Source organism: Pseudorca crassidens, chromosome 1, assembly GCF_039906515.1.
Source record: "Pseudorca crassidens isolate mPseCra1 chromosome 1, mPseCra1.hap1, whole genome shotgun sequence".
NCBI classification, from domain to species: Eukaryota; Metazoa; Chordata; class Mammalia; order Artiodactyla; family Delphinidae; genus Pseudorca; species Pseudorca crassidens.
In genome coordinates this window covers 825,562-848,540 of record NC_090296.1, presented here as the reverse complement: position 1 = coordinate 848,540, position 22,979 = coordinate 825,562, and the positions used below count along the sequence as shown (strand labels likewise).

Genomic DNA, 22,979 nt, shown 5'->3' with positions numbered 1-22,979 from the left:
ACCTTGACCTGGTGTAATGTTTTCATGGACAATACCTCAAAATTAAAACTGAGATTATTAACCAGGAATTAGTATTACTAGCAAAGTCTTTGCTTTAGAAGATATTCCTCTATCTGATGTAAAGTCCACCCAAATGATAGAAGTTACTGCTGTTACTAGAGCTTGTCAATTGGCGAAGACCAGAGAATAAACACATAGGTTTGGGGAGTAGCGCAAGGTATTGGATTGTTTTGAAAACAAAGCAGGGTGTCGTCTCACATCTGCTGGAAACATCATCAGATGAACAACAAGGTAAGGAACTTTTAGACAGGCCTACACCCTAGAGACTTGGCATATAAAGGGGAAGGCAGTGCAAAATTAGATACTATGAAAGCTGTAGATAATCCTGTAGCAGATCATTTACCCAAGAGTGGCCTTAATCTTGTTCTCACTTTTCTAGACCCTGAAAGATAAATCTCTGGGAATCCCCTGGTGGTTCAGTGGTTACGACCCTGCGCTCTCACTGCCGAGGGCCCGGGTTTGATTCCTGGTTGGGGAACTAAGATCCCACAAGCCATGCAGTGTGGCAAAAAAAAAAAAAAAATTCTGGAGGCACCCAAGAAAGTCATAAGATATACAGTCTTAAATAAGAAATTGATTTTATGTAAAAAATAATAGAAAAATTCGAGTTAGCAACTTCATTCAGGTAATCTGCAATCTCACATTTTGTGACATCGGATATTTTCAAATAAATATAAGTTAAACTTCTCTGTTAATCTTCTCTACATGGTACTGATAGGCATAGAGTAGGATACTTGAACAATTAGTTTAGAAATCTCACGAGGGGATTAAAGACAGAAAGGGAATTATAGGAGTTTGGGAGATGTCTGTAAGCTAATGACCACTCAAGAAAAGAATCCAGTAACCAAGCAACAATCTGCTCTACCTAGAAGGAAGACCAGGCGCATCCAAGTGCCAGACACACTCAAGCCACAAATCCTGATAGTTAAAACACAAGACAATAGACGTGTGTCGGAATCTTGTTACATGAAGGCAGGGAGTTAATAATCCTTGAAGAGTAGCATGTCTGCATGTAGCCAGGACAGAAATATAAGTGAGAGGGGACATTATACAGAAACCTGAGATGAATTACCATTTTTAGTATATGTTGCCGCCCTTCTGCTAATATACATATGATTTAAATAGTGTCATGACCTTCCGGGTTAAACCATACAGGGTTAAAGGAGGAATTGGTGATGTAAGACTTGATGTCTACCCAACAATGACAAAGAAGGTTTTCTTCACCCCTCCCACTTTTTCATTGATTATAAAAATGTGGCCCTCGGGCTTCCCTGGTGGCGCAGTGGTTGAGAGTCCGCCTGCCGATGCAGAGGACAAGGGTTCGTGCCCCAGTCCGGGAAGATCCCACATGCCGCGGAGCGGCTGGGCCTGTGAGCCATGGCTGCTGAACCTGCGCGTCTGGAGCCTGTGCTCCCCAATGGGAGAGGCCACAACAGTGAGTGGCCCACGTACCGCAAAAAAAAAAAAAAAAAAAAAAAAAACAAATGTGGCCCTCTTTGTTCTCTGGGCTTGGCTGCCCACTTGTGTCTCTCACAAGCATCCTATGCTAATTAACTCAGACTTTGCCTATAGCTTTGCCGCTGGCTGAATTCTTTCTGAGATGGGACAATAGAACCCGATCTCCAGAGAGTCCGGACACCAGGTTAGCTGTTTCAATCAGATGACAGTGGGTTCCAGTCTCCTCTTGAGTCAGAGGTGGTGGGTACCTGCCCCATCTGAAGGAGTGTGAATTCAGTACAGACAAACTGGTGACCATCTTAAATCAACACATGTGGAAACTAAAAACAAACAAATAAACAAAAAACCCCCACAAAAATCATAAAAAATACAACTAAGGTAATTTCTCAGTTCTGTGTAAGCAGCCAACAACGAAATCCTGTGGAACTGTAAAGGAGGCACACAGAGACAACCCTCTAGGGCCCTTTGAACACACTGAGATGGATTTAACTTAGCCTCCAGAGTCTGGAATTTGAATATATTTTATTTATTTTATGTCTAATTTCTGGCTTTCTTGAAGTAATTCCTTGCCAGAAGGCTACAGCCCTTAGAGTTCATAGAATGATTCTTGAATTTGTGTTCCACTTGTGGTGTAGCAACATTCATACCGAGTGACTGAGGTGCTCACCTTACAGGAATCTTTATAAAACAACCCTGTAAGGTGTCACTATGACTCAGTACTACACAGTCATCACCATCCACAGTCTTCTGGAAAGGTTGAAAAAGTAGCTCCCTAAATTAAAATTATCCAAAATTTCCAAACCTTGGCCAAAGGTCCCCCCCTCAGCACTAGTGACGTCATTATCAACTACCTCAAAGAAAAATCAATTTTCGCCCTGTGAGGTGGTAACTGGAAGGACCACGCATTTCGAGACACGTCCCTGCAGTACCATCCCTGCCCTATTGCAGTCAGACACACAAGATAATGGAAAGGACTCATGTATAACATCCACTCCTGGCACCAAGACAAAGGCTGCCTGCTCACTACATCTAATCAATAGCCTTCTAGGATATTCAACCAGTTAATTTTATCTATTGAAAGAGACATCAGAGAAAAACTGCCCTTGAACCTCATTGAGGGACCATATCAGGTACTTTTAACAACAAACACAGCTGTGAACCTCCTGAGTGTGGACATTTGGGTATTTGTTTCACAGCTGTCTTAGTCCATTTGGCACCACAAACAAAGTACCATAGACTGGGTGGGTTATAACCATAGACATTTATTTCTCATATTTCTGTAGTCTGAGAAGTCCAAGATCAGGGTCTGGAAGACATGATTCCTGGAGAGAAACTGCTACCTAGATGGCTGACTGTTCCCTGATGCCTCACCTGGTGCCATGGGACAGGGGGCTTCCCTGTCCTCTTTACAAGGCACTGGTCCCACTCAGAAGGTCTCCACCCTCCCGACCTAAGCCCTTCCCCAAGGGCACTTCTCCCAATACCATCATGTTGGGCATTGGGTTTCAGCATGTGTATTTTTTGGGAAAAAAACACTGAACTGATCACAGTAACTAAGGAATCAATTCATAATTCCACACAATTGGAAGGCTCCCCAGGTGAGCCCCTCAAACTGAAGATTCTCAGGGATGTTATAGAAGCTCTGATCTTTGCTAGAAAACTGCTGATGTAAGACCTTCAGAACCCGCTGATGACCTTAGAGAGTGGACCGTTTCCACCCAAAATGTTTGACTAAGAGCTCAAAATCTCTTATGACTTTATTGTTATTATTACTATTATTATGTACTTACATATATTTATCATTATATTTTTCTAAGGACTCAGATGGTTATATAGCCATAATGGCAACTTAGTTTTTTATTTCACTTTTGAATAGCTGCTAATCGGAATTAGTGATTACACTATTTTTTGTTTAATTTTTATTGGAATATAGTTGATTTACAATGTTATATTAGTTTCACGTGTACAACCAAGTGAATCAGTTATACATATATATACATACACTCTTTTCTTTCTTTCTTTTTTTTTTTTTGATTCTTTTCCCATATAGGCCATTACAGACTATTGAGTAGAGTTCCCTGTGCTATACATCAGGTTCATATTAGTTATCTATTTTATATATAGTAGTGTGTATATGTCAATCCCAATCTCACAATTTATCCCTCCCCCACTTAATCCCTGGTAACCATAAATTTGTTTCTACTTCCATGATTCTACTTTGGTTTTGTAAATAAATTCATATGTACCCTGTTTTGTTTTGTTTTGTTCTTTTTAGATTCCACGTATAAGTGGTTTCATGTGATACTTGGCTTTCTCTGTCTGACTTACTTCACTTAGTATGACAATCTCTATGTCCACCCATGTTGCTGCAAATGGCATTATTTTGTTCCTTTAAATGGCTGAGCAATATTCCATTGTATATATGTACCGCATCTTCTTTATCCATTCTTCTGTTGATGGACATTTAGGTGGCTTCCATGTCCTGGCTATTGTAAATAGTGCTGCAATGAATATTGGGGAGCATGTATCTTTCTGAGTTATGGTTTTCTCTCAGTATATGCCCAGGACTGGGATTGTTGGGTCATATGGTAATTCTATTTTTCGTTCTTTAAGGAACCTCCATCCTGTTCTCCTTAGTCACTGTATCAATTTACATTCCCACCAAGAGTGTAGGAGGGTTCCCTTTTCTCCACACCCTCTCCAGCCTTTATTGTTAGTAGATTTGCGAAGACAGCCATTCTGACCTTTGTGAGGTGATACCTCATTGTAGATTTGATCTGCATTTCTCTAATAATTAGTGATGTTGAGCATTTTTTTCGTGTGACTTTTGGTCATTTGTATGTCTTTTTTAGATAAAAGTTTATGTAGATCTTCCACCCATTATTTATTTAGGTCGTTTGCATTTTTTTTTTTTTGGATATTGAGGTGCACAAGCCTGTTTGAATATTTTGGAGATGAATTCCTTGTCGGGTGCTTCATTTGCAAATATTTTCTCAACCCATTCTTTGGGTTGTCTTTTCGTTTCTTTCATGGTTTCCTTTGCTCTGCAAAGTCTTTTAAGTTTAAAGAGGTCTCATTTGCTTATTTTTGTTTAATTTTCATTACTCTAGGATGTGGATCAAAAAATATCTTGCTGTGATTTATGTCAAAGTGTGTTCTGCCTATGTTTTCCTCTAAGAGTTTGATAGTATCTGGCCTGACATTTAGGTCTTTGATCCATTTTGAGTTTATTATTGTATACAGTGTTAGGGAGTGTTCCACTTTCATTCTTTTGCCTGTAGCTGTCCAATTTTCCCAACACCACTTATTGAAGAGACTGTCTTTTCTCCACTGTATAGTCTTGTCTACTTTGTCATAGATTAGGTGTCCATAGGTGCGAGGGTTTATCTCTGGGCTTTCTATCCTGTTCCATTTATCTATATTTCTGTTTTTGTGCTCAGTACCATACTGTTTTGATGATTGTAGCTTTGTAGTATAGTCTGAAGTCAGGAAGCTAATTCTTCTGGCTCCATTTTTGTTTCTAAAGATCGCTTTGGCTATTCAGAGTCTTTTGTGTTTCCATGCCAATTGTAAAATGTTTTGTTCTAATTTTTGAAAAATGCCCTCAGTAATTTACTAGAGATTACATTAAATCTGTAGATTGCTTGGGGTAGTATAGTCATTTTGACAATATTGATTCTTCCAGTCCAAGAACATGGTATATCTCTCCGTCTGTTTGTGTCGTCTTTGATTTCTTTCATCAGTTTATAGCAATACAATCTTACCTCAAGAAACAAGAGAAATCTCAAGTAAACAACCTAACTTTGCACTTAATGCAATTAAAGAAAAAAGAACAAAGAAAACCAAAGTAAGTAGAAGGAAAGAAATAATAAATATCAGAGCAGAAATATGTGCAATACAGATGAAGAAAACAATAGCATAGATCAGTGAAACCAAAAGTTGGTTCTTTGAGGAAATAAACAAAATTGATAAATATTTAGCCAGACTCATCAAGAAAAAAAGGGAGAGGACACAAATCAATAAAATTAGAAATGAGACAGGAGAAATCACAACAGACAGCACAGAAACAAAAAGGACTATAAGAGACTACTACAACCAACTATATGCTAATAAACTTGACAAGCATGAAGAAATGGACAAATTCTTGGAAAGGTACAATTTTCCAAGACTGACCTGAAAAATTAGAAAACATAAACAGACCTAACACAAGTAATGAAACTGTAATTAAAAATCTTCCAACAAACAAAATTCCAGGACAAGATGGCTGCACAGGCAAACTCTATCAAACATTTTGAGAAGAGCTAACACCTATCCTTCTCAAACTCTTCCAAAATATAGCAGAGGGAGGAACACTTCCAAATTGGTTCTGCAAGGCCACCATCGCCCTGATACCAAAACCATACAAAAATATCACAAAAAAAGAAAATTACAGATGAATATCAGTGATGAACATAGATGCAAAAATCCTCAACAGAATACTAGCAAACAGAATCCTTCAACACATTAAAAGAATCATACACCATGATCAAGTGGGGTTTGTCACAGGAATGCAAGTATTCTTCAATATACGCAAATCAATCAATGTGATGCACCATATTAACAAATTAAGGAATAAAAACCATATGATCATCTCAATCAATGCAGAGAAAGCTTTTGACAAAATTCAACACATATTTTATTTATTTATTTATTTATTAAACACATTTATTGGAATATAATTGCTTTACAGTGGTGTGTTAGTTTCTGCTTTATAACAAAGTGAATCAGTTATACATATACATATGTCCCCATATCTCTTCCCTCTTGTGTCTCCTTCCCTCCCACCCTCCCTATCTCACCCCTCTAGGTGGTCACAAAGCACTGAGCTGATCTCCCTGTGCTATGTGGCTGCTTCCCACTAGCTATCTATTTTACGTTTGGTAGTGTATATATGTCCATGCCACCCTCTTACTTTGTCCTAGCTTACCCTTCCCCCTCCCCGTATCCTCAAGTCATTCTCTGGTAGGTCTGTGTCTTTATTCCCGTCTTGCCCCTAGGTTCTTCATGACCATTTTTTTTTTTTAGATTCCATGTATATGTCAACATGCATTCATGATAAAAACACTCCAGAAAATGGGCAATTTACCTCAACATAATAAAGGCCATATATGACAAACCCACAGCAAACATCATTCTCAATGGTGAAAAACTGAAAGCATTTCCACTAAGATCAGGAAAAAGATAAGAATGACCACTCTCACCACTCTTATTCAACACAGTTTTGGAGGTCCTAGCCATGGCAATCAGAGAAGAAAAAGAAATTAAAAAAAATCCAAATTGGAAAAGAAGTAAAACTGTCACTGTTTTCAGATGACAGGATACTATACATAGAAAATCCTAAAGGTGCTACCAGAAAACTACTAGAACTCTCAATGAATTTGGTAAAGTTGCAGGATACTAAATTAATACACAGAAATCTGTTGCATTTCTACCCATTAAAAACAAAGATCAGAAAGGGAAATTAAGGAAACAATTCCGTTTACTATGGCATGAAAGAAAAAAAAACACCTAGGAATAAACCTACCTAAGGAGGGAAAAGATCTGTACTCTGAAATTTATAAGATGGTGATGAAAGAAATCAAAGATGACACAAACAGATGGAAAGATATACTATGTTCTTTGATTGGAATAATCAATATTGTCAAATGAGGATACTACGCAACATACTCTACAGATTAAATGCAATCCCAATCAGATTACCACTAACATTTATCAAAGAACTAGAAGAAATTAAAAAAAAATTTCTATGGGACCACAAAAGACCCCAAATAGCCAAAGAAATATTGAGAAAGATCATTGGAGCTGGAGGGATCAGGCTTCCTAGCTTTAGATTATACTACAGAACTACAGTCATCAAAACAGTGTGGTACTGGTACAACAACAGAAATATAGTTCAATGAAACAGGATAAAAAGTCCAGAGATAAACCCACACACATATGGTCAATTAATCAATGACAAAGGAAGCAAGAATATACAATGGAGAAAAGACAGTCTCTTCAATAAGTGGTGACGTGAAATTGGCAGCTTCATGTAAAAGAAAGAAATTAGAACATTCTCTAACACGATACACAAAAACAAACTCAAAAGGGATTAAATATCTAAATGTGTACTATAAATATATATAAATGGATACTAACTAAGAGTTTTATAGTATCCATTGTATAAATGGATACTATGAAACAGAAGAAAACATTGGCAGACATCCTTTGACATAACTGCCATATCTTTTTGCATTTGTCTCCTAGAATAATGGAAATAAAACCAAAAATAAACAATTGGGACCTAATTAAAAGCTTTTGCACAGCAAAGGAAATTGAAAGAAAAAAAAGAAAATCTACTGAATGGAAGAAAATATTTGCAAACAATGCAACAACCAAGGGATTAATCTCCAAAGTATACAAACAGATCATAAGGCTCAATATCAGAAAAACAAACAGTACAATCAAAAAATGGGCAGAAGACTTAATAGACATTTCTCTAAAGAAGATATACAGATGGTAAAAATGTACATGAAATAATGCTCAGCATTGCTAATTATTAGAGAAATGCAAATCAAAACTACAATGAGGCATCACCTCAGACCAGTTAGAATAGCTATCATCAAAACGGCTACAAATAATAAATGCTGCAGGTGGTGTGTAGAAAAGGAACCCTCCTACACTGTCGGTGGGAATGTAAATAGCTACAGCCACTGTGGTGGACAGTATATACATTCCTTAAAGAAGTAAAAATAGAGCTACCATATGATCCAGCAATCCCACTCCTGTGAATATACACAGAGTAAAATATAATTCGAAAAGATACATGCACCCCAATTTTTACTGCAGCAGTATTTACAATATCCAGGACATGGAAGCAACCTAAATGTCCATTGACAGATGAATGGATAAAGAAGATATGGTGCATGCATACAATGGAATATTACTCAGACATAAAAAAAGAATGAAATAGTGCCATTTGCAGCAACGTGGATAGACTTAGAGATTATTATACTAGGTTTAGTAAGTCAGATGGAGAAAGACAAATAACATGTGAAATCACTTATATATGGATTCTAAAAAAATGATATAAATGAACTTATTTATAAAACAGACACAGACTCAGAGACTTCAAAATAAAATTCATGGCTACCAAAGGGGAAAGGTGAGAGGGAGGGATAAATAAGGAATTTGGGATTAACATAAACACACTACTATGTATAAAATAGATAATCAACAAGGACCTACTATATATCACAGGGTACTATTCTCAATATTTTGTAATAAGTAACAATATTTTGTAATAATATTTTGTTTTATATATATAATATATATATATATATATAACTGAATCAGTTTGCTGTACACCTGAAACTAACCCATTATAAATCAAATATTCTTCAATAAAAATAACTAATTAAAACAATAAAATTTAGAAAGTAAAAAATAAGCTTTTCTCTGCAATAACATTCATTACCTCATGGTGGGATAATTATAACAAGTCATGGGGAGAAAATGGTAAAATTATATTTAATTGGTTCCAAATGTTATTGTCTAGTCCAACCTTTAACTCCGATTAAAATTAGAAGATAGTTGTAAAAAAAGTGGAAAAAGTAAAATAAAAACAATGACAACAATAATAATAATAATGAAGAGAAAACTCAAATAAAATTGGGTTAACAGAAGGGAGGTTCTCATGCCCTTTGACGATCTCAGAATTCAACAAGAAGAAGAAAGTTTACCTCTAATTTTCTGGCAAGAACTCAGCCAAAGAGAAACCATGGACTCAGTTCTCTATAGCCCTTTCGACCTCACTTTTCCCTTGATAAAAGAGTTATTCTCTCCATTTTTACTGGGGACTTGCATGTGGCTCATAATGTTGTGTGCATTGTAGGATGTGTGTCAGCACGGATGGACTCTACCCACTAGATAACTAGGTACTGAGAGCACAGCCCAAATGTTACAGTCCAACCCGTGTCCAGATATTTCCAAATGTCCTCTAGGGAAGAAAATGACTCCAGTGTTATATGGACAACAAATTCCAAATATAAACAATACTCATACTATTCCAGTGAAAGGTATTGCATCAAACAGGACTGGGGAGATTTTTCATGCTAAAAGAACTTGGAAATCCATCTGAAGCTGGAAGTAGATTTGAAGTTCAACAGAAGAATCACTTATGTCATTAAACAATTAAAAACTTGACAACTAATAAGAGTAGGTAGTGACCCAAATTTCAAATAAAAGTCTCATGAAGAAATATTTCTGACATTAATTTATCCAGAAATCATTCCGCACTGTATTATGAATTCTAAAGAATGTTACAGTGGACACTTACACGTCTTTTTGGGGATGATCATTAAGTCATCCCTGGAGGATGAGTGATGTTTCTTCTTCAATACGATACTTACATTTCCATATATGTCTATCTGCATCTATATCAGTTGTGTATAATCCGCTAATGTGGTCATTACAGAAAAACAGTTTGTGCAGCTTAAACAACAGCAATGGATTCCTCTCAGGCCTGGAGGCAAGAAGTCTAAGATCACGGTGTCAGCAGGTTTGGGTCCTTCTCAGGCCTTTCTCCTTTGCTTGCAGGTGGACGTCTTCTCACTGAGTCCTCAGATGGTCTTTTCTCTGTGTGTCTGTGTGCATCCCTGGTTTACTTGTCTGTTCATTATTACTCTTCTTAAGTGTGACAAAGACCCCTGACCACCCCTTAGCCAACAGGATCCTTGCAATTCTCTTCTCAGCTAGTCTTGACCTGTGGGCTTCTGTGTTTATATGTGCATGGCCAGGTTTTGTCAGCAGCCCTGCTAAGTGAGAATAATGAGAATCCCCTTCCCTTGAACTCTGATCACCCTCAGTATTTGATCAAATCCTTCAAACCCCCTATCACCCACATGATATCTGATCACCCTGGTCAGCCTTTGGCAAAAATCCTTTTGAGTCTATGTAAATACAGCTTAAGGTCTCCCTTAGCCTGTATTTCTTCTCTTAATAATTTCCAGTCCACTCCACCCCACCCTCTTCTTGGCCATAAGCCCCCACTTGAAATGCTGTATTTGGAATAAGGCCAAGTTTCCAAAGCTGCATCCCATATGCAGCAGTGAGTTTTGTCTTCATGTTCTGCATGAGATTTATATTGGATACATGAATATCAATCCCACAGCCCATGGCCATGTAATCATGCCTGAATGAAGCTGATGTCTCATGTATATTTTCCCTAAGTCCACTCACAGCCATTTGTGCGTAGGGACACTAGACTGTTCCTCAGCCCTATGCCTGGGACTACTTTAAACAATCGCCAAGAATCACACAAATGTGAAAAGCATGGCACTAATTTGACCCCAGAAAGTGCTCAATTACATGACGGAAGTTGAAACAAGAAAAGAGAGCATCACCTTGACTAACCTCAGCTAGGAAAATGTGTGTGTGTGTGTGTGTGTGCGCGCATGTGTGTTGCCTGATTCAAACAACCGGCCACATTCTTAATGTCCGTGAATGACCACAAAATTGTCAGTATTTATTTTGTGGTGCTCATAAAAGCTAGAAGTATGTGAATTTGCATATTTGGAACCTGTGAATAACGAGGATAATTGCATGTGCAGTATTGGAGCACTCTGGCGTTAGAGTCTATAACACTGCCTGCTGCAGAATTCAGAATGCCTGTACAGGTTGCCTGAAAGCAGGACGGTGTGTCTCTTCTTTCCACATCTACAAAAACAAAACAACAATTAATACTGTTTAAAAATCTCATGTGCATTGTCAGGATATTTACACGTTTCACAAACTTCAGGCTGAAATTGAACATTATGGTGAGCCGCAGGGTTTTCTTGAGCTCCTTTGAGAAAAAGGTAAAGAAATGATAAACAACCTTAACTCTTGAGTATTATATTTGTCTGTGCATATGAATATATATACACAACTATAATAAAAATAAAAAGCAAATATGTATATGCACACAAAATTTTTTAGACACTTCATAATCCACAGCAATGAAACATTAGGATACAGAACAGAGTCTCTGGTAGAGGTCCTGTGCAGGAAGAGGAAAGCACAGGTTCTAACACGAATTCCCTCCCAGCCCATATATGCACCTGCTGCAGGTCGCAGCCCTGTACTTGTTGGGTCCTGTGCGACCCCTGGTGGTAACGGGCATCCGTGCAGGGAGGTTTGTGTCTGGGCTCACACTGACCTCCCCTCACTGTGTCTCTCGCACAGTAATACACGGCTGTGTCCTCAGTTGTCAGGCTGCTCAGCGATAAGTAGACTTGGCTCTTGGAGGTGTCCGTGGTGATGCTGAGCCGGGACTTAAGAGTTGGGTTATAATATGCACTTCCACTACCACATATCGCACCAACCCATTCCAGCCCCTTTCCTGGAGCCTGCCGGACCCAGGCTACAGCATAGCTGCTTAATGAGAATCCAGAGACAGTGCAGGTGAGGGAGAGGGTCTGTGAGGGCTTCACCAGGCTGGGTCCCGACTCCTGCAGCTGCACCTGGGACAGGACACCTGTGGACAGAGAGAACCATGGTGACTCATGGGCTCAGATGCAGCTTCCCCAAGTGTTCACGTCTGAATCCCTGAGAAACTCACCTCTGGGAGCTGACACCAGGAAGAGGAAGAACCACAGTGGATTCATCTTCTTGCAGATGAGATTCCTGAAGCCCAGAAAATCTATTCAATCATGAGGAGAAACCCGAATTTAAGTGAACTGGTACTTTGTTTTTACCTTGTGGTCTAAGGGGATATTTGCATAAGGGAGGGACCTTTTTATAAAAAGTAGAAAGTAGTGAAGGGAGGTCCCAGTCTCTGGGACTCCACCTGAGGAGAGTGCTGACTGTTTCCTCAGAGAACGCAGCCCCCACCTGGGGTCCCCTCCCTGTGCCTGGGGACTCTGTGTCCAGGAATGAAATGATGCTGAAGGGCTAGTCAGGAAGTCAGCTGTGCTCAAGGATTAACGGCAGATTTGGGGAATAGACTTTAATCCCGTGGATGTATATATTTCACATAAATACCCATCACACATTCAGGGTCCTCCAAGATGTCAGACACAGACTCTTGTTTTTTCCTTTCTGCATTACCTCCTGTTTATTTCCTGGATGCACAAGTACTTGAGACAAACCATACATGTAATAATGACATTGAATTCAGACAGAGTCAGGTAAAATTTAATGTTTATCATAATTCACAACGGATTTCGTGTTTCCCTTAATTTGGGTGAACATTTCTTCACCTGAAACAGTTTAAATATTATCAAGAGTTGCTCTGGAGGTGGATTTACTCTAAACAACTAAACACACCGTGTATTTTGTGGACAAGCTAGTCATTCTTGCTGAGATGGTCATGGATCCCAGCACTGCTGACATGGTCTGTAGCCTGACCTGCCTGTTTCCTGTGCACAACTGAATGTCTGCAGGAGCACTGCGAGCTTCAGGGCTCCTTTCTTGCATGTGGACGTTGGGGAATCCCCAGGGCTAGCAAGGTCTAAGAACAGACAACTCCTGTAAGCTCCTCAGGACTCCAACATGCTGGGCAGGTGACCTGGTCACAGTGCACAGACTCACTCCTTCTAGAAGTGTTCATTTGTAACTCTGTCACAGCCAGTGACATTGGAGCTCAGGGAACACAGTTCCCACTGCACTGGGTGAGAGAACATGCATGATTCTTGGAAGTAAACCTTCACAGTGAATGGCTTGCAGAGTATGAAGGTGTCAGAGTCAGAGGAAAGTTCCCACCTCAGGAAGCAGGTTCCCTTGAAAATTCCACCTGAGAGCAGCTCTCCCGAGTCCCTGGGTCACTGAGTCCTGGGACTGTGCCTGAGGTCATATAAGTAAATGGTGCTGGAGAGCAGAGCACAGCTCCATCGCATCTCGCTGTGGGCACTGAGGATGTGGCCTCACCATCTGTATTTCGGTCTGCAAGGATGTAAACTGGGGATCACGATGGTAATGGTATGTCTGAAATTTATAGTGGGTTTGCCAGAGGTGTTGAATGTTGACATGAGTGTCATCAGTGATGTTACTTCTCCTGGGAACCAGAAAGACCAATGTGAGTCCCCATCTCTGATTGACACCCTGTACATGTAGCCCTGGCTCCACTCCTGCCCTGAGAGGTCACACCTGTGGGTCTGGGGCAGGTCAGCTCTCCCTCAGCCCGGTGATTTCACCTGTACACTGACTGATGTCGAGCCTGCCGTCTATGAGAAGATATTTACTGCATACTATTTCATGAACACAGTACTATAATTCTTCTAGCTTTTGCAATAATATTTGCAGATAAATTAAATACTAAAGCATCTGCCTGCCTGAATGTCGATAATAGGAGAGCCGAACAAAGTAATATGGGCAAGAATCACAGGACAAGTCTGGACCCTGTTGTCAGGACCTGAATATCGAGCTCATACGCTGTGTGATAGGGGAATGGAAGGGATGGCATCTAAAACCTAGAACCAGGTGGGCCCATTATTCACCAGGTGGAAGAAGGGCCTGTATTTGTACAGATGCCCCAGCATCTGACCTGCCCTTCTTGAGCTGGTGGATTAGAGGAGATCCATCCAAATTCATGTTAACATAGAAGGATATATAGCAGGTGTCTTTATGCTTCAGTGGTTGAGGATGTGTTGTTAGGGTCCATTTAACGCTAGGAAAAATGTGTAAGGTCACCACGACTAAAAAAATTTATTTTTCCTTTGTGGAGAAAATTGGAGGGAATTATGTCTGGATCATATGATAATGCTGGAGGGAATATCCATTAGAGATTCCCAGTGGGTGATGGGAAATGAAGTCGGGAGACTTAAGTCATATTGCTTTGCTGGTTACCCGTGATGGTTACAGCAAGAGGGCCTGACCATCGTGATGGGAGGGAGAAGGGCTGATGGTGGTGGCTTCATGGGGGCGACGTGGACAGGTCCTTCTGATGGTCTCTGTGTTTTCCCTTATAAAATCTTGAGGGTATAAGCTCAGAATGAGGTGTGGGCTTCAGGAGCATTGAGACCAGATGGTTTAGGTCATTTTGTACCTTTGCTGGAATCACTGAGCAATGAAGAAGCAGGAACTATACTTGGAAATCAGCGGCGTCCTCATGTGATGTTAGGTTTGTTGCCTTAGATGTTACTGACTGTAGAGACATTCGCTATCCTCACATTACGTCTTCTAGATCCACTTGGAATCCAGTTTCAAATGTGAGGGATGTTGATGAAACATTTGTTATGAAACAACGTGGTACCTAAATTTCAAGAGGTATAAGTCAAAATTACGTAAATGTGTTACTGAAATTGTAATTGTCAAACTCTTCTCTGGGGCAACATAAATTAAAATCAATAATAAAAATTCAAGGTATTGATTGTGTTTTCAACCGTTGCTAAATCCATTGAATCATTCAAGTTACAATCATTCATAAACTCAGATCCATCACGGGTAAAATTTATTGTTAGGAAACCGTCATTCTAACTGATGAAATCTCACTCTCTCATCAAGGATCTGAGTCTCTGTGGACACGCAGCACAGTTCTCACCAGCAACACAGGAAGGAGGGTTCGTTGGTACAGTTCTACTTTTCCAGAGGAGCATCTCTGAAGAAGTCCCTCCTCTGTTTTCCCATTCCATCCTTGTGGTATCAGAGAGAGACTTTGAGTGTACTATGGCATGTTCCCACATGAAGTTCCCATGGCTTAGGAAGTGAAAGTTTAACTTCACTTTTCATTGTAATAGAAACACAACAAGTAATAATTGAGAAGCAAAGAAAAATACATTTAAAATTTACCCAAATGAAGCTAGAGATTCGCAGAAAATATTTGTAAATGACATATCTAGTATATGTGATTGTTATCTAATATGTACCAAGAAGCCTTAAACTCAACAATAAGAAAGAAACAAAAGGATTAAAAAATGGGCTAAAACCCTTAACAGGTACCTGTTAACTCTTTAAGACAAAGAGTTTGCAAATAAGGCTGTGGGAGAACATATGTCACAGGGAAGTGCCAATGAGAACAAGGACATATCCCTGAAAACTTACCAGAGTGGATCAGATCCGCACTCTGAGAACCTTAAACACCTGCAGGGTGTGAAGCAGCAGGGGGTCCATTCACAGCTGGTGGGGATGCAGAACGGGGTGCACCTTGGGAGACATTTTGCATGCTTCCTGCAATACTAAACATACTCTTATCTATGTTTCAGCAATACTGCTCCTTTGTATGTATCTGAAAGACAGTAAGACTTTGGTCCAGAGAAAACCCTGCACACGATGCTCACTTAGCTTTATTCATATTTGCCACAATTTGGAAAAGACCAAGATGTCCTTTCATAGGGAATGACTAATAAACTGTGTACACCAGACAATGGACACTGAAATGTCACACCGATTTGGAAGAAATATCGAATGGTGAGATGGAAATGCAGAAAAGATATGCCAGAAAAACACACCTGGCAAGGTGATGTCAGCAGAGTGACAGTGGCCGTGAGAACTGAGGTTCCTAAGAGGTTGTACAGCGTGAGGCTGAAGAGAAGACAACTTGGACATGTCAGGAGGGAAATCTCCTCCTCTGCCCCTCTTGAGTTCCTGAGGCTGGACTGATAACACAATTGACAAAGACAGATTAACAGGAGAAAAAAAATTTAACCATGGGCATAGATGGGCCATAGAAATGGACCCAGAAGTGACCAAAGCAGGCAGCTTTTATATGTTTAGACAAAGATGCAATATTTGTGAGGAATTGGTAGAAGGAGGAAATGTATGCTTTTGGTGCTCAATTAGTGAAGAAACTAAGCAGGGTTTGGGCTGGCGTAGTCATTAAAGAAGGAGCAAGGTTTGTTCATAGAGAATTCCAGGCCTGAATTCCCATCCCTGGTGATAAGAGTGTCCCTCTGCAAAGGAAAGCAGGGTCCGGCTGCTCGGTGCTGAAAGGCCAATAAAGAGGCAAAGTTGGTGAAAGGAAAGTTTGCTTTATTTTGGCTGCCTGCACCCGGGGGTGGGGGACAGACATCTCTCCAAAGGCCACCCCGCACTGAGCATCTGTGGGAAAGGGCATTTATAGGCGGAAGGAGGGGCTACGGGCAGAAACGGCAGAGTCAGCTGTGACAGTCGTCTTGCAGTTGGTCATGTGGTGGTCTGATCGGCCTCCTCTTGATTGTTTTAAGTAGAGTTAATCTTCAGGTCCAGGGTCGGTTTGTTCCCATTTCTTTGAGGCCAGTTCTTGCAATTGTGGCAGCTTATGTCATGGCTACAGTCTGGTCATCATGGAGTTAACTTCTTCCTCCTGGTGGGAAGTTCAGTATCTATAAGACGGCTCAGGGGACATGGACAAGAATATTATCTATAGTCCTTGAGGAGGAACTAAAGGTCCTTTATTTGCTGAGTGACCAAACTATTATTATTTAGTCTTATTGGAGAGTTTTCCTTTCTTTCTGCATTTGCTCACTTCTCTGATTAAACTTATTCTTTGGCTAAATTGTTTCTACAGAAAAAAGGCAGTGGAGAGCACGAGGTGAAGGACCGTTTCACTTCCACACCTAAATGGGGGAGAGCACCTTTCACATGGGAGGTTTATTTCTCGTTTCAGGGTGACTTGGAGGAAATTCAGAGTGTCCCTGTACTGGGCTCTGTCTTACGTCACTTGGAGGCATATTTAGGGGTGGCCTACCCTGGACCCCAACACTCAGGGCCTCTTTTATTATTTTGTTTCTACATATGCACACCAAGCATGTGATGTAGGTGTCGGTTTACCTGCATCTTACAGATGTGAAGCTAAAGTGCAGCCTGGACTTGGCTGGTGATGTGCTGGAGAGCACACATCAGGACACAGCGAGGCCTCCTGTCGAGGCCTGGGCTTCTCCACCCTGGACCTGGCCTCTCCTGCAAAGGTTCCTGGACAGACGTGGGCCTGCCTGTAGGTCTGCAGGACTCTTCCTGGAATGAGAACCTGAGTGATTTTCCTGCATTTTAGTGCTCACGTAAGATGCTGTGGTGAAGAAAGGAGAATAGATCTGTTTTCAGCAGCTTCTGAAAATTCATGTTATTATCCACCTGACTATAAACTTTCCCTACCAACTACATATGTGTCTATTGGTAATAGCTTTGACGATGAATATTTCACATAAAATAAACTGCGCAGTAGAACAGAATGCAGGTGTTATATAAGCATATAGGGATTCTATATAGCAAGGCGCACATGTAGAAACACCCCCACCCACGTCCCTCTAACTGGCATCTTTCCCAGCGACCCCCTGAGGATCCGGGGCTGCTCAGCGCACTTATGCTTCTCATGCAAGAGGTTAGCAGCAAGTCAACAGGCAGCATCCTGGCAGGGACAGCTGGTCTACAGTAGGGCAGGGCTGAGATATCACAATGAGGAAGGAAGAATATGTTCAACTCTTTATACATCTTTCATTGTGTGATTGTTCCAGAGTAAACCCTTTGGACCCATATATCATCTTACATATACACTCACATCCCGTCATGTAGCTGTCATTGTTACCCTCATGTTAGAGGTGTAAACTACACCCAGAGGAATGGAGGGTGTGTGTAGTGTCCAAGGAGAAACATGGGGTGACCGTTAGATCCAGCATCTGCTCCTGAGCTCTGGGCCAGGCTACTCCCTGGAACCTACTAGAGGACAGAGTTGGAGTTTCCGGGTGAGGTTTGCAGATCCCCCTCCTGTAATAAGGTCATGATGACTTTGCTCTCTTCTCGTGTTTACCTAAAATATATGGAGGGGGTCAGGGTTGATGAGAAGTATTTTCAAGAGTCTCTTATGTTTCAGTATCTTCCCTTCACTCCTTCCCTCCCAAGTCATGCATTTCTTCATTTGTAATTACTTTAATGAGGTTCTTGACATGTAACAAAGCGCACACACTCAGAATGAACACTGTGATGAATACTGACGGAGGCATAAGCATTATCAGGAGAGAACAAATCAATTCCTCTCATTATTTTCAGTAGTTTCTGGGTTTCCTCCTTCCTGTCCCTTGTTATCTTCCATCTTGTCCCCACATCACCGTTGATCTTCCCTTGTTACTTCAGGTTACTTTTCATTTTCTAGAATTTATAAAACTGTGAACATAACATAAGTTCAAAACAAAAAATATATATATATATATTTATTGTTATGGCTTATTTTAGTCAGCACAAATATTTGTGAATACTCTCATGTTTTCGTGTGTATCAAGAATCCTGGTTTTAATAACAGGTTGCATTTAAAGAATGATCATAGCATGATTGGCTTATTTATTAAGCTGATGTGTGACATTGGAACTCTTTCCAGTTTCTGGGTGTTACGATAAAGCTGATACTCGTCTTGGAGACGCAGAGAGATGAGAAGCTGAGAAAATGCTTCTTATTTAGTGTTCTTAAAACAGCCTCAAAATGGGCCACGTTGCACGTTATCAAAATCTCACCAATATATCAGATAATTATAGAACGAAGACAGCAACAAATTTAAATCTTGGAGAGAGACAAGTGCTCACAGAATAACAAAGACTAAGATTGTTAATGCTGCCATAGGCTGCTGAATGGAACAAAAACTACTACAAGATTAAACTAGAAATGGATGCTTTGAGGTCTAACGTCTCCTAACTACCTCGCCAGTGTCAGCGTGGTCCTGCTAAAGTGTGAGTCAGATGGTGTTACGTCTCTACCCACACAGGTGTGTCTTCCTACCTGGGACAGCCCAGGATTCCTGCCTGAGCTGTTAGGTCCTCCTGCAAACTGGGGAGGAGGGCCTTGGCCCTGGACTTGGATCTGCACTGTTTCATAGCATCTCCGCTCACAGTGTGACCTTTGTCCCCTCATCCAGTCCCACTGTGCCATATACTTACCACAGATGAAATAGGATCGCACGCAGAAATGCATAAGAATGTTCCAGGTGCTGACTCATGCACAAAACACTGCCACAGCCCCTGACAGTTTACACTGACAGCAGCTCTTTATTTTGTTCACTGTCTCTGCTTAGGGAGGGCCTGGAGGAGAAGCCCACCCTGCCCCATGCAGGGTCGCTGTGAGAGGCTCAAGTTCAGCGACAGGACCTGCTCCTGTGATGCACACTCACGTGTAAGGAAGGGTGACCCTGACTGTAGGCTGGGGCTCAGCCGGGTCTGAGGGCTGGGCCTTGGGTCCACCTCGTGTTGACATTGCTTGGGCTCTGACATCCTTTCAGCACGATGCCTGGGTCAGCTGAGTGGTCTCTGCATCAGAGCCCATTCTCCGTGCAGTCACTCACACACCTAGACAGAGCTTAATGTAAGACCCCAGAAGTCATGCTCGTAATATTTACATAACTGACTTGAAACTTAGAGCTCCATCATCGACTGCCCATGAATTATTGTGGTCTCTTCGTTTACAATTGAGAAAAAATGCAAGCAACAAATACGTTCTTCCATAAATTAGTACATAAACAATGCGTGACGTATCCATGCTGTGGAAGTGTATTCAGCAATTTAAATATTAAACTATTATACCATGAAAGGACATGAGGGAATCCTAAGTGCATATTGTTATTTAAAAATTCGGTCTGAAAACTTTCAATTTCACCTATTTCACATTTGGGAAAACTTCAATCTATATATAAAGCAAGCAGATGAGCATTTAGCAGGAATTGGGGAGAAGATGTTTGATATGTGAAACATGGGCAATATTTAAGGATAGTGAAATTCTTCTCTATGAAATTGCAGTGGTGGAAACATTGCACTATGAACTTGTCAAAATATATATAGTAATAGGAGAAAGAGTGAACCTTATTGATTATAAATATAAATTTCATCTATAAGTCAGAGACTCAAGGATGGAATGATGCACACTGTATAGATGATACCTAATATTTTAGTGAATTTTTGAATTAACATATTAACATGTTAACAATTAACACGTAACCATTTACATTAACATGTAACATTAACATGTAAACAATTAATATTAACAATTAACATGTCTGAAGAAGGTGGAAAAATAGGTTTTGACCCAGGTCACTTGGAAATGTGTGGAGTCTGAAGGCTAAGTTGTAAGCACTGCACGTAAGCACTAGAACCCGGTGGATAACGGTATTTCCATCAGGAATCCGGCTAGAATTCTGTTACTACTGTGCATGTGGAATTGAACAATTAGTAGCTGGATGGCATCGGTGGAGCCAGGCATCTCACTGTTGGATGGAAAGTAACAGAGAAGCAAGGGGGAAAGGCTGGATTTCCCCAAGTGATGTTGCACTAGGATCGGAGATGTAAGAATGATCTCACTTTTACCTTCACACAGGTCAGAAGGTGAGATACAGAGCTAGTTGCAGACATGTGTGTGTATATGTGGGGTAGATCACACAGACATATTTCCAAGGTCTTTTAGCTGATAGGGTCTAGAGGCAATGCCCCCAGTGGACAGGACACCAGCATTAGTGTCCTAATACCCACCCTTCTGGTTGCTAATGCTATTCTCCAGAAAAGGATCCACGACTCACGTGAGGCCTGGCTAATTCCAGGGCCACAGAAGAGAATACACACGCTTATATTGCAGATTCTTGTGGCACCAGAAAGTAAGGAAGTGTTCACACCAATGGATGGGTGCCCGTAAAGAGGATACAGGAGACAATCTGAAAGAGCTCCTCATGGGTGACAAGCTGTAACAATTACAGAAGCAAAGAAAATGCCTTAGTATATAACCTTAACACAAGTTCTGAAACAAGTATCTTGATTCATACTTATATAAAGAGATGGAATAAATATATCTAATGGGGAAGGTAGGATAAATCTCCCGTGAGGAATAACTTCAGGAACCTCAATATGGTCATGCTCCCTTCAAGAAGGTGCACTTAACCCTCCAACCCAGAACGAGGCCTGGCGTAGGGATGTGATAGAAATTAAAGAGTGTCCTTGAGTTTCATGATGAATTTTTAGGTATAATATCCCAAACATCATTCGTAAAATCAATTTGTAATTTTTCTGTATCCATTAAAATTTCTGTCCTGAAACCTACAACAGCAACAGTAACAATAACTTCACTGATAAGGGAATTAGGCACAGACTTGGAGAATGTGCTCTCTAATATCATATTTATAAAGGACTTGTATCATGAATATACAGCAAATTCACAGCTCAACAACAGTAACAAAAAGTGAAAATAATGAATCCTGTGCCAGTGATCTGAAGATACTTCCGCAAAGAAGAGATAAAGGTTTGAACTAGAGTCTTCATTAAGGAAACATAAAATAACACCATGACGAGATACTGCTACTCACTTATTACAACAGTTAAAGGCAAAATAATAAGCAATTCAAAGATTGCGGATGATGTAGAGCGAAAGGCCCCTCATCCGCTTGCTGGAAGGATGCCAGTGGCCGCCAATTGGAATATATTTGTCAATTTCTCAGAGAGAAAACCAGACACTCACCATGGGATTGAGGAGTGCGCTAGAAAAGTATTTACCAAATTTGTTTGAATATTTATGTTTGTTCAAATAACTTCATACGGGTGCTTGTATCATCTTACACCTTCGAGCCTTTACCACTCCCTAAAAAAGGGTTATGTAGTCAGTTTTTATGGTTATTTTCCATACGATGATTATATACCTGTTTCTGTTCCCTTTTATCTATCTCGCTATTTTATCTAAATTTCTATTATCAATCTCCACACTAGATGACAAGTTGCAGGCAACACAGCCTACATGTTACAGCCCAGCCTGTGTCCCGACGTTTCCAAAGGTCCCCTGAGCAGAGAATGACTGCAGTGCTGTATGGACATCAATTTCCAAATATCAACATGACTCATTCTATTCAAGTGAAAGGAGTTGCATCAGACAGGACTGGAGAGATTGTCAGGATGAGAGGAATTGGAAATCCATCTGATGCTGGAAAGCAGATTTAAAGTTCAACAGTAAAAATTATTTATGTCATTAAACGATTAAACACTTGACAACTATTAACAGAAAGTAGTGACCTAACCTTCAAATAAAGGTCTCTTGGAGAAATATTTCTGTGTGTCTCTTCCTAAGATAGATGGGGAAAGACAGACAAGCCTGACTCCATGAAAAAGTCTCAAGTTTAGAGACAAGAAAGTTCCCTGGAATCATAGTGGATGAGGCTTTCAAGGCGGCAATGGTCCAGTGGAGAAAACACAGCTTCTGAGAGAAAATCCCTCCGTGACATCCTCTACACCTGCCCTGAAATGGGTCCTCTTGTTTCCTGATGACCCTGATCGCCCACTGGTGGTTGGAGCAGCCCCTGCAGGGAGGGTCCTGTCTGGACTAACCCTGACTTCTCACTGGGCCTCCTGGGACAGTAACACAGGGCTGTGTCCTAGGTCATCACAGAGCTGAGCTGCAGGAAACACAGAATTTGTGAGCTGTCTCTGAGGTGGAGAGTCATTTCTGGAGAGACAGCCTGTGTGCTGTGCTATTCCCAAAACCAAAACACCCCAGTCACCCCAACCCTTTCTCTGGGGGCTGAGGGATCCAGTCCCAGCAGT

General features: G+C 40.7%; 1 pseudogene and 1 gene segment (V, D, J or C); both read right to left on the bottom strand.

Annotated features, from left to right (window-relative positions):
- LOC137225841 (immunoglobulin heavy constant mu-like) overlaps nt 1-22,979 on the bottom strand; it is a 132,688-nt gene that overhangs the window by 72,543 nt on the left and 37,166 nt on the right.
- The window catches only part of LOC137206904 (eukaryotic translation initiation factor 3 subunit J-like), a 30,029-nt pseudogene that overhangs the window by 4,296 nt on the left and 2,754 nt on the right, over nt 1-22,979 (bottom strand).